A 13,503-nucleotide genomic window follows, 5' to 3' on the forward strand; every position below is an offset into this window, starting at 1 on the left:
GGTATTGAGATGGGCCATTTAGGGGGTGAGGGGGGGTGAAGTTGGCACTGAATCGATCTGCCAGGATATTGGCAATATCCTTCAGATCAGTATATTTAATGCCATTCTGTTTTAGCTCAGAGCATATCTGAGCATTGCCATTTAGATTCTTGACATAGTTATAGAATGCTTTGTGGTTGTCTTTGGAATCTTTGCCAATTTTATTTTCGTAACTAGCTTTGGAGGATTTTATGAGGCATCTCAGTTTCTTACTGAGGCTAGTAAGGGAGTTTTTTGCATCCTTGGATTTTCCTCTTTTCTGCAAAAGTTTCTACCTTTTGTTGTAAAGTTTGTTTATGGCAGGGGACCACCAGATTGGCTTCCTTTTCATGGATGAGAGCATTTTGGTTCTATTTGGGATGGCACGATTCATGCATGAGTGGATGTGCTCGTACAGTGCCTTAGTGTAGGATTCAGCAGTTGAACTTTCAGTTCCCGTCTGCAAGGGTGTCATGAAGTTTGTCACTTCTGACTTGAGTAGCATGAAGTTGGCTTTGGAGAAGTTTTTTATGGTGGTTTCTTTACTGGGGGGTGGGGGTGGGATGTGGATGCTAAGGGTGATTAGCTTATGGACAGACCTGACTAATGAGGGGGTGACCATAGGTATGGAGCATTGATTTCCCATGTTGGTAATGACCAGGTCTAGGATATTGGAGCCCCTGGTGGGACTATGGATTAGTTGATCCAGGGCGTTGGAATTTATGGATTCCAAGAACCGTTGCGCGAAGGTGTTGGGACATGAGTAGTTTTCCCAGACAATGGCAGGCTAGTTAAAATCACCCAGTATTAGGGTGTTTGGTTCTATCTTAATATTTTTCAGTATGTTTAGAAAGGTGTAGTGAGAATCTTGGGGTATGGTGGGGGATCTGTAGCAAGCTACAATTTGGATTGCAGTCTTACCTAGTGTTAGTTGCACTTGGAGAATTTCAGACACATTGTGTTGGCCAACTAGCCTGGTGGTGTGAATATCCTTGGTGAATATTGACACTCCTCCACCTTTAGTGTTTCGGTCCTGGTTTGGTGGCCGAAAAGTGTGGTAAGAGTTGTAGCCTAGTATTGCAGGGGTGCTCTCTGGAGCCTTGAACCAGGTCTCAGTTACTGCACAGATATTGCATGTTCTCCATTTTTAGGAGTGCCTCGAGAGAGTGCATTTTGAGGTTTAGACTTCTAGCACTGAGTAGCATTACCTTCAGATTTTGCATGCTTGTACCTGTTACGGTGGTGGTTTTGTCCTTTGAAGTTTGCCTAAAAAAGGCACTATAGGGTTGGCAACAGCCTTAGCCAGTAACCTGAATCCCAGGGGCGACAGGTGCAGACCATCTCTGGCAAAGCATCGTGGTCTGTCAATCATGTCATCCCAGGCAGACAGATACTGGATCCCCTTTGAATGACACCATAAGCTTAGCCAATTGTTGAAGTCAGTCATTTTATCCTTATATTGTGGTATCATTCTGGGCGAAGGCAGGATGCTACTCAGGGCTAGGGTCATACCTGCCTGGGCCACATGATCCGAGAGCTCTTCCATGTCGCTTTTCATGTAGTCCAGGGAGGTACGTCTCAAGTCATTCACTCCAACATGGACAATGACAGAGTCATATTTGTACTTGTTGTGGAGTGACTTGAGTGCATGCATTATGTGGTGGATCCTGGCAACCGACAGGCAGCTGACTGTAATTTTCTCCTTATTCAACCTGGTGAGAGGGACATCAGTGTGCCGGACTATAGAGTCACCTATGACTAAAGTGTTAGGTACATTGTCTTGCCTTAGGGGCTGTTGCTGTGTGGCACACTGGTGTTGTGAACTATGTGACACATTGGTTGTGATTGGTGTTTGTTTGCGTTTCAGCTTCAGAGGTCTTTGTTGCTTGGGCAGGTTACAGTTAAGGGCCTCTGCATATGTGGATTTAGTGTTGCTATATGTGGGTGTTGGTGGTGCGGGTTTAGAAGGGCTATGTGTTGCTTGAGGTGTAGTGTGGGTGTTAACCTTCTCCTCTTGACTGTTTAGCACAATCTTGGGTGGAGAGAGCTTTGCTTCCATTTTGGCTATGTAAGTGCATCTCTCACAGGTTGTAGTGTTGGGTGGTAGGAGAAGAGGGTTGTCTGTGTACATGAGGCAATTGCTGCATTGCCCCAGTATGCCCAGATTCACCAGGTGGACAGGAGAAATCACCGGAAGCTGACCCTTGGACATGCCTGGTTAGGGGCTTTTTTTTCTTTGTAAAGTATAGGAGCTGTTTCCTTAGCAAGGTACTTTGCAATTATAGGCTGTTTAGTGCCTACTATTAATTTCTCCTTGTTAACAAGGAGAGTTCAGTGTTTGTATGAGTTTAAGGCTTCCTAGTGCTTTCCCGCAGGTATTCGAGAAAGTGCTAGTCACAGGGATGCTTAAAGGTAAGATTGAAAAGAATGCACTCTGCAGTGTGCACTAGAGAAGTTAGATGTGAAAGAATGGGATATTTGCCCTTTCCTCACTGTAGTGTGATCTCAGAGGTGGAATATATATTTAGCGGGGGGTGTGCGCCCCCCACAATAGGAAGTTCAAGGTCCGGTACGTTTGATATTATGAGCATTCGCAATTTGTGAGATTTGCTCATATGATATAGACCCCATTCTTCGCTCATATGATATAACCCCCATTCTTAACACTAGACAGAATCAGTAAAATTAGTTCTTCCATAAAATGAATATGCTGGAGATCTGAGCAAGTTCATAATGCAGATTGGAACCACATTTCCATTGGCTGTGTTAAAATTAAACCATTTTGGAATGGTATTAATAACTTTCTACAAGCTTTATTTAATGAATCATTTTATTTAACTAAAGCTCTTGTATTACTAAATGTGAATGAAGGTCCTCATTTGAATAGGTCAAACATGTATCTAGTATGGACTATACTTGCAATTTCAAGGAAGTGTATAACAAGAAGATGGAATACAAACACAATACCAACTATGGAAGAATTCTACAGCCTACTGAAGACCACAGCATTATTGGAAATTAAAATTAAAGAACTAAGAATTTATCCAAAGCCATTTATCAGCACCCCTTGGGGAAAAGTCTTATCATTGATTGACACTATACAATAATTGATCAGACACTATGATAATGGATTGCACATACTTATAAAGTAACTGTATACATTAAGATCCATCATAGTGTCAGGCTAATGTAAATAGTGTACATAGTTGTTTAAGATGTTATGTGTAAATACTATAGAATTCATTCAAATGTATTTGAAAATTAAAAAAAAAATTGAGACAAATACTGCACCACCCCCTGCCCCAGGGCCAGTGTAGCCAATAGCCCAGCCAAAACCAAAAATCCGAACCCACTTCCTGCAAGTGGGAGTCCATCCCCACCATGGACAATGCCCAACTACCTCCGCACCAATCTGAGTTATCCACCCCAGAAACCTACTCCCCGAAACTGTGTCCCTCTCCACCTAGTCCCTCAGCTCCTGACATGATCTTTCACACACTCACACTCAGTCTGCTCCCCATATGCTCCAAATCTGACATGCCTATGAAACCTTCCACCAACATATCATTACCTGCAGGAGCAGCATGCACTGTTTCTACATCAGAAGCCTCTACTGTGACCACACCTCTTGACTGCGACTGAGGTGCTCACTTCCCTCTGGCCACCTGCTTGTCGTTTGCTGGTTGCCTTCTCTTCTGACTAGCTCCTCCCTGTTCCACTGGCAGGTCACGAAACAGGTCTCTGTCGCAATGTCTATATCGCCAACATCTGCTCAAATCGCACCTAGGAGTCATTTCAGACACTGACACAACTTACAAAGAGAAACAAACAAGGAAACGTAATCAGCCACAATATGCATATACATCTATATACATGCCCCCTTTTATTATATTTTATGTTTTTTTTCCCTTTTCCCTCCACTCTCCTCTTTTGCATATCCAAACTGCCACATCTGGGCATTAGCAAGGCCCACCTGCTGCAACTAGCAGACAAAGTGAGTGCGAGCTCTACATTTCAGCCATACCTCTAACATCGTTTTTACAAATCCAGAAAGCTGATCTGCATGAGCATGAACTTTTGCTTACTATCTCCCCTTCCCTCTTTTTCCTTTTTTGTTTCTTCAGCATGCAATCCCCCACTCCTGCCCCCGCCCCTACAATGGTCAGCAAGCACCACCATGCATGCTTGCAAACAACTGTTAGTTGTGAGCCTCAACCTCTTCGAGTAAGAAATCTGGCCAAAAACCATAAATAAAAGCAGAACCAAAGCCCACAACAGAGACAACTTTAAATATGGCTCTTACCAACTTTGAAAACAGGTTTACATTAGCATGAATTCCAGAATACTATGAAGTCACACACTTGGATGTTTTAACCATCGTTCTTATAAGTTAGAATAACATATGCAGCCATCCGGACATTCTGCAAACCCTTACAGCCATGAGGCATGCTTGCAGCCAGTCAAGCGTGGAAGCCACCAGCCCACACCAACACCAACGCAACTCCACAACCCAGTGACGAAAACCCATGGATTTTAAACATTGCTCCTATACTCCAGAAAGCTGATTTGAACAATTGGGTTTGTGTTCATGTGTATTTCTGTAAGTTTACAACCTGAAATTCAACTGTGTGTCATTAGTTAGTGGCTTCACCCCTCCAATCCTCCCAGTGATTTCCCAGAATCACACCCCCATGGCGAACAGACCAAAAACATGAGGCAAAACCTGGACCTGCTGGTGTCCGCTCCATCAAACCCCACCATGCCTGCCCTCCCCCTTCGTGGCTGTTAACATTGCACTGCGCATGGGGGATGACCAACTATTTGTGGGTGCCTCGCAGCTCACAAATACCCATGCTAACCAAAACCAGTCCAGCAAAGAATCCCCAACTGCCACTCCACCACCACCAATGGAAACTAGCCCTGAAATCAAGGTACACAACACACCATGCCAGCAGACAGGAGAATGGCAATGGCAACCCGACCCAGTGAATGCAACTGCTACCTCCAGGGTTCTCCAAGCCACAGCAACAACAAAACCTTGGCCAACATCAAAGTCCACAAAACCCCAAACATCAGTCCACAAACAAGGAAAATATCTCAGTATGCCACCTAAGAACTATCAGTTGACAAAAACTCCTCACTAAACTACACATCCCCTGATCAACCATACACCCACCAAAAAACTCAATGACCAGTAGAATAAAAGATGACAAAAAACGTAAACATTTATACAAGGAAGGCTGACCCACCTCCACCCTGCAACTATTATTAGCCAGAGGAATACCTGTTCACAGAAGTACCTACAGGTCATCAAGCACATAATGCTTGCAGTAACAAGATCATGCCAACATGTGATCCATAAACCAACTACCCACACATAAAACTATTCTAAGCCCTACACTACACCTACCTCACTTCTTCCAACCTTTCTTCAATGAATTAACCCTTCCTTACCCAACCTTATCTACCCTCCCATTTCATACTAAATTTATAATCCCTGCCTAACTCCCAGCCCAAACCTACCTTCCCACAACCACTCACTTGCTCACCTACCCTCAAACATCGAAGGTGTCCCATGACAAACTGGTTTGTTCCCAAACCTCATTTAGGGAGACAAAAATTAAAGCTAGTGGCAGATCATAAGCCATTATTGTCTTGTGCTTGCACTGTATGATCCAGGTTTTTGTTAGTTTACAATTATCCTACATTGTATTGCACGTCTTTGAAGTATATACTAATGAAGATGTCTTTTCAAAATTCCCTTTCTCTACACTACTGATACATAAAAAGGGTCCTCTCCAGAGAGCATATCTATACTATTAGATGATCATTTTACCTTTTATAAATGCTGAAGAGATAGCAAAATGGATGAATGTCTGAAAGAGTGTTCTCTTCATATTTATGGATTGTACACTAAACAAAGTATATCATCTGGTGCACTAGACTCAAGAAATTACAATTGAGAAAGGTTGTTCTGAAAAAAATCCACACTGAAAATCCAGAAGTCATGAAAATGCAAGCTTTGGCATTTAAACTAAATGGCTAACTGTAATCAAGTTTGCAAAGATTGTGACCCCTCTGCCAAATGGAACAAAAGACAATATGCATATTCCATTGGATCCATGGGAACTTCCTGGTGAGCAGTGAATGCTGGTTCAGAATGTCTATGATGACTTTCCCAGTTACTATCACTAGAGTGAGGAAACAGTTTGTCTCAAATGGTTTACAGGTTTATGCAATGACGACGAATGATACTCAGTTCACATCAGAAGAATCTCAACTGTTTGAAAACAAATGATATGTTTCAGTCTACCAACTCTCCTGGATCTACTGTTTTAATAAACTGAGAGAGAAGCAAACCTTCAGTACAAGAAAGATTTACAACACACTCAAAAGACATGAGGGAAGAGGAGAGACAGAGTTACAGCACACTAAAATGGACATGAGGAAGGAGGACAGACAGAGTTACAACACACCCAAATTGACAGGAGGGAAGAGAAAGATTTATAACACACTCAAACGGATATGAGGGAGGAGGATAGACAGATTTACAACACATCCAAAAATATATGAGGGAGGAGAAGACAGATTTACAACACATCCAAATGGACATGGGGAGAAGGAGGAGAGAGAGGTTTTCAACACACCCAAACGACATGAGGGAGAAGGACAGACAGATTTACCACACACCCAAATGGATGTGAAGGAGGAGGAGAGACAGGTTTACAACACACCCAAATGGACATGAGGGAGGAGGACAGACCAATTTACAACACACCCAAATGGATACGAGGGTGGAGGTGAGACAGGTTTACAACACATGAAAAATGGACATGAGGGAGGAGGAGGAGACAGATTTACAATACACCCCCAACAGACATGAGGGAGAAGGAGAAAGAGAGAGATTTCCATAAATTTGTTACAGTATGTACCATTCCGATCCATCCTAGACTGTGCTAATGTTCAGACACTTGCAAAACTGTTTATGAACTCATATGTACATATCAGACTTGATCAAATCAGATGCAGCTCTGTCCACAGGAAGCGATGTCTACAAAAACGTTTCCATAATCGATGATGGCAGGACTAAACTTTTGTTGCATCTGCTTTACCTTTTAACTGCTACTAAAAGGGACTGGTCATAAATCTTACAAATTACAAAAGGGAGATCTCTTCCAATAACCAGTGATACAGGAGGAAGACCACAATTCCAAGGACAACCACAAGGCATTCTATAGTTATGTCAAGAATCTAAATGGGAATTCTCAGATCTGTTCTGAGCTACAACAGAATGGCATTAAATATACTGATCTCAAGGATATTGCAATATCCTGGCAGATCTATTCAGTGCCACCTTCACCCCCCTCTCACCCCCTAAAGGGTCCAGCTCAATACCAAATGTTTGTCAAATTCCAGTAATTACGGCCACACAGGTAAAAAACGCACTCTCTAAAGCTAAGAATACAGCATCCATGGGACCAGACGACATCCCAGGCTATGTACTACATGAACTACAATAACTGGCACCTCACCTAAGTGTCACATTTAATCATAGCCTCACCTCAGGCTTCGTGCCCAATGAATGGCACACAGCTACAGTTATCCCACTCCACAAGGGGGGATCCACCTTGGATCCCGGGAACAATCATCTCATCAGTCTGACAAGCCTGATCTGCAAAGCCATGGAACGCATGATCATGGAACTTATAAACAAAGACATTGGGACCTTCAAACACTGGACCCCACCCAGTTTGGTTTTGTAATGGGCCGATCTTGTCTCCTCAACCTGATTATCTTCTTCGAATCAGTATCCAGAGTCATGAATGAGGGCAAGGTGGTTAACAAAGCCTAACTGGACTTCACCAAGGCCTTTGACACCATCCCCCACTCTGGAATCATAGATAAACTTACTAAGCTGGGCATTAATCCCTACATCACTCGATGGGTTACCAACTGGCTTACTGACAGAACCCACACTGTAACAGTAGCCGACTCAAAATCCAGCTCCAGACAAGTGACAAGTACCTCAAGGTTCAGTCCCGGGACCGCTTTTGTTTGGCATATACTTATCTGAAGTACAGGCCAGCACTAAGGGACTCTGGCTAACAAAGTTTGCAGATGACTGCAAACTGGGAGCCATTATTGAATCCCCAAATGATGTGGATATTCTACAAATGGGCCTTACAGAAACAGATGCTTGGTGGCCAGAGCCATGGGCTCAAGCTCGATGCCAAGAAATGTATAGTCATCACCTTTGGGAAAAACATGTACCCATGAATTACCACATAAGTGGCAGTACACTAAACAAACTAAAGTGTGATAATGGACTTAGGGAGACAAGCGGACAGTGGTCTCCCCTTCGATAACCACATCGCCACAATGGTCAGGAAATCCTTCTATGTGGCACACCTCATCATTAAGGGCTTTTCATCCAGAAAAAAAGGAGGGCATTGTCCCACTATACTCATCCCTCATTAGACCCATTATAGAGTACAACGCCCCATTTGGTATGTACCTCACAAGACATATGCAACAACTGTAAATGCCACAGAAATACCTCACTAAAAGAATCACAAGCCTAAAGCAGATGCCCTATGCTGACCATCTAAAAAACCTCCAGCTATACTCTGTCGCATATCACCTGTTCAGAGGCGATCTCTGCTTAACATAAAAGGCCATGTCAAACCCAGAGCTGTTGGAGATGCTACACTTAAAGAATCCCAATCCCTCAGAGCCACATGCTCCAGGGATCTAAACCTGGTCATCACAATGAACAAAACATGCTGGAGTGATAAGTTCCTGACCCAGATGCTCCCCATATTCTGGAACAGACTGCCCATACATGTCAAGCTGAATGCCTCTTTGTACCTCTTCACAAAGAACCTTGACAATTGGACGGGAGATAGGAAATTCACCCCAGGGATCACGTCAATCATCCTGTTAGACAGGGGACCAGGGAAGTAATAGCCAGGGAGTTGTTATGGCTAGGCTTGTACAGGCCCTAGGACCAATAGCCTAGTACCAACGAAAAAAAAAAGACTCACTAAAATTGCATACCAGACAATGGTTATAAGGGCTCTTGAGTTTAAGATAAAGGCAGAAATAATTCAAGTTTGTTAAAGAGATTTTAACAAAAGACTAAAAAAAACAATATGCAAAATATAAAAGACTAGGCAAACATTTAAAAGAAATCTACAAGTATAACTTAATAAGCCCTGACATTAGAGTTGTCATCATAAGCAGCGAGAGCAGTTTTTTTCCTTTTTTTTTTATTATTATTATTCTCTAACTCCCTGTAAACAAAGCTGTAACTTCCACATACTGATTGTCTTAGGAGAACACACACACACACATGCTTCCACACATGCCAATCCCAGTTTATTTCACACCACTAGTGCAACCTCTTAAGGTTTTACATGTTTGGGGGTTGAGTAATTGTAAGTTGACCAAACAAGTTGCAATTATTCATAGTGCAGGCACTCTGCACAACTAAAGTGACTCCATACAGCATTTCTAATTTCCTAGTCATTCATTCCTAAAGTGATTGGAGCCAAGATGTAGGTATTTCAAAACAATCTGTAAAAAATAAGCAAAAAACCCTCTTAAATTAATTCCTAAATCCAGCAGCTCCACTTTTTGTATTGTTGCCTGTCAGCCATTTCACATTTTTTACTCACTTTGTTCTTCTGCTTCATTCTGACATCCATTCCCAGTGTCCCATTTCATTCATTAGGTCGGGCAGTCACTCAGTTTCCATTACCTGATTATGACCTATTTGCACCTAGGGATGACATGGAACCTAAGGGTGTCTTGGGGGGGATATGTGCTGGGGAATCTCTTATTGCCTACCCGGTTTCCCTTTCCTTCCTTCCAGATATGGATATATTCTGACAGGCATGTGTGAAATGGGAACATGCAATGTCTTGCTTCACTTCCTCTGAAGCTCAACCATGTCCACACCCTAATCACCCCCTTGAGACTACATCCTCCCTACACTCTTCACAGCCTTCACCACGGATATCTTTGGGAATGTGCACACATAACCATCCTCCTCCTCATGATGGGAACACTCCTCATCACTACCCTGTCAGAGCCTCCAGCACCCAAGCCACTAATCAAATCTGAGTAGTCCAGACCATAGTCGAGGGTTAGTCCCACTTCACCACTCACCACATCACTGGCATCAGTCATTTCACAGATTTTTAATATTATTTTAATTTTAGTGGATTTCTCACCTCTGGGTAGGATTCTAAGAAAGAAAGAAACACTTTAATAGCCGAGATGAACTCTTTGGAAGGAATGGCTGTAGGTAGAGGGTAAGGAAGCATCTGAGAAAGATACAACTATCACAGGCTGTTGGACAACAGTTTTTGTTAACATCAGAAAGGCATCATGACTGTATCCAGAAACTGTCATACACCACAGCCTTAGAAAATATTATTAAGGAATAATTGTTTATTATTTAATTATTATTAAATAGATATTATCTGTTTCATCTGCCAATACCCTGTTACCTTGAAGGTGGAGGGACAGACAGTGATGCTATCAAGTACAACAGTTCTCAAGTGTTTCAAGGATGTGTTGGCTCTGTGGGTTTAGAAGGAAGTGATGCCTCCCAAATTTAGGTTGTTCACAAAGGATTCACAGACACTGACCACCCCATCTTAATCCTTACGTTCAGCTGCGCACTGCTGAAGTAAACAATCAGCGTTGTGCCTGCCATGACAACAAATTAAATGATTCATCCAATTCACTACAAAACATGTCAAACCTATAATATGTTTTGCCCTTCTACAAAATGTATGGATGTAGTAAAATGAATTGTTTTTGTTAACTGATCTGTAAGAGTTAGCAGGGAGTTGCAAGTTATATGTGAGAATATGGACTGCAGAAATAGGCAGAAATAAGGGATCCTCAGAAAAGGACAAGCCTCATCAATTGTCAAGGCATTGCAGGTCTTACTGCATTGTATGTGCATGTGAGTGCGTGTCGGACAGAGCAACAGAAAGAAAAAAAACAACTAGCATAAATACTGTTAGTTTTGTTTGCCAGTATTCTTCACTGGAAAATGACATATGATCACCACTTATAGTAAAAGCAAAGACAGCAGGAAAGGAAAGAAAAGGAGTAGAGACAGACAAACTGAGTGTGTGTGCGTGTGTGTGTGTGTGTGTGTGTGTGTGTGTGTGTGTGTGTGTGTGTGTGTGTGTGTGTGATATAGTCAAAAACAGAGTAACTGATGTAATGTTAAACATTTTAGTGAACATCTATCAAGATTTGTAGTACAAGCAAAATTTTTCTACAAATGAAGGCTCAAAGATCTGCAAAGATTTTATAAAACAGAGAGATAGGTGCCTTGTATAATAAGTGTTTGTATCTCATTTGACAAAGAAATGTTTTTTCAATTCAGACACTACGTGTGTGGCTGTGGTGTGGGTTGACTGGGGAACTGCAAATTAGTGGAGATCTGAGATATGAAATGGATTCGAACAACAGAGAGACAAAGATAAATCTCTGGGAAATCACTTTGATAAAATATGGCTTGAACTCCATTTTCAGTGCAAATCTTAAACCAATAAGTGTAACTTAATTCACAGATCCAGGGTGTGAGGTTCTGTCCTGACCTAGGGTCATTGGCTTTCTGCAATCTGCATATTCATCTGGTGTCAATGGGGGGAGGGGGGCTCTGGGTATCCTAGTTTACTCCACTCTTCCAGAACTGGACATACAATATTATACACACACACACACACATATATATATATATATATATATATATATATATATATATGAGTCTACTTCATAACATTGAAATTTTATAACTTTGAATTTCGTAACATTGAAACCAAAACATCTAAATCCTAAAACACTGAAAACCCAAAACATTGAAAACTCAGAACACTGAAAGTGTGCTTCATAACATTGAAAACTACAGTGCACATGTAAGTAAGACCCCCTACACCCACAATAACACCTAACTAACAAACACACTTTCTACTACGTTTCTGTAGGGGGGCAAGCCCCCCTGCACCCCTCATGTGGGAGGCTCTGCCCCCCACACCTCCCATAAATCAAATATACCAACTCCAAGATTACACTACAGTGGAAAAAAGTTAATTTCCTAACTTCAGTGTATGTGACGTTAGGAAATTAACTTTTTTCCACTTTAGTGCGATCTTGGAGTTGGTATATTTGATTGGGTCTATATTATATAGATGAAATTTCAAAATCTTGAACGCTCACATAAGCGGAAATGCAGAAAATTGAAATTGCTACTGTGGGAGGCTGCACCCCCCCGCTAAATATATATTCCAACTCCAAGACTGCACTACAGTGACGAAAGGCCATATTTTCCAATCTTCACTGTACCACGATCTCACAATAGCGATTACGAAGACTGGAATTTTCTAAGACTTCTAAACCATTTGAGATTCAGATTTTTCATCAGTCTAATAGGGACCCTATTTGATTTACAGGGGTTATGGGGGGGGGGTGCAAGGGGGCTTGCCACCATACAGAAACGTAGTAGGAAGTGTGTTTGTTAGTTAGATGTTGTAGTTGGAGGGGATATTTACTTGTGCAATGTAGTTTTCAATGTCATGAAGCAACACTGTTCTGAATTTTCAATGTTTTGAATTTTCGATGTTATGGTCTCAATGTTATGAAATTCAATATTATGAAAAACTCCCACACACACACACACATATATATATATATATATATATATATATACTCTACACTACCCTGCCAATGTAGTCTGGGTAGTAGCTGTCAACAGACATAAGGCAATTCAAAACAACTGCTTATCATTTCATTAAGCTTAACTGCAACTTGATAATGGAACACATTCAGCATGGAGGGTAATATATTCTTTTCAAGCAAAACCCTACCTTTTAATTAATAGTAGCCTGTGCAAAGTATGATCTGCTAAGGGTGGTTATATAAAATCCATTTGCTTATCATTTGTAAGCCCCTCCCCCCACACTCACACGTCTACTTGTAATGTCTTGATTTAGATACAGCTGCTGAACTCTACGTAGTCTTTTCCTTGTAGCTTTAACATTCTTTATGTTGGCTGCTGACATTTCACAGAGAATTTCTGATATTTCACAGAAAACTTTTATCCGTGGTCAGTCTGGGAAGTGTAATTGTGACAGCTAACAATACTTACAGTAAATCTGTGTCATGACGCAATTATGCTTATGTAAACTGCCCTGTGATTTCTGTGTTGTGAAGTTCAGATTCCATGTTTTAAAAAAAATAAGGCTAGTGCAGAGTTAGACACTCAGAAATGGGATGACAGGAATATAAAAAAAAAAAAAAGCCCACCGAATTAGTAAATTTACTCTGCACTACTGTAGTCCCTTTAATGTGCCTAATACATGGTGTAAGTCCACGTGTGACTGTAAATAACAGCCCAATGGTTGTTGAGGTGGGGGAGGAGACTGATGAAAACCAGTTATAAACTATGGTGACAAACCACAA

The sequence above is a fragment of the Protopterus annectens genome, chromosome 3.part0 (assembly GCF_019279795.1).
Source record: "Protopterus annectens isolate FY-2018-M chromosome 3.part0, PAN1.0, whole genome shotgun sequence".
NCBI classification, from domain to species: Eukaryota; Metazoa; Chordata; order Ceratodontiformes; family Protopteridae; genus Protopterus; species Protopterus annectens.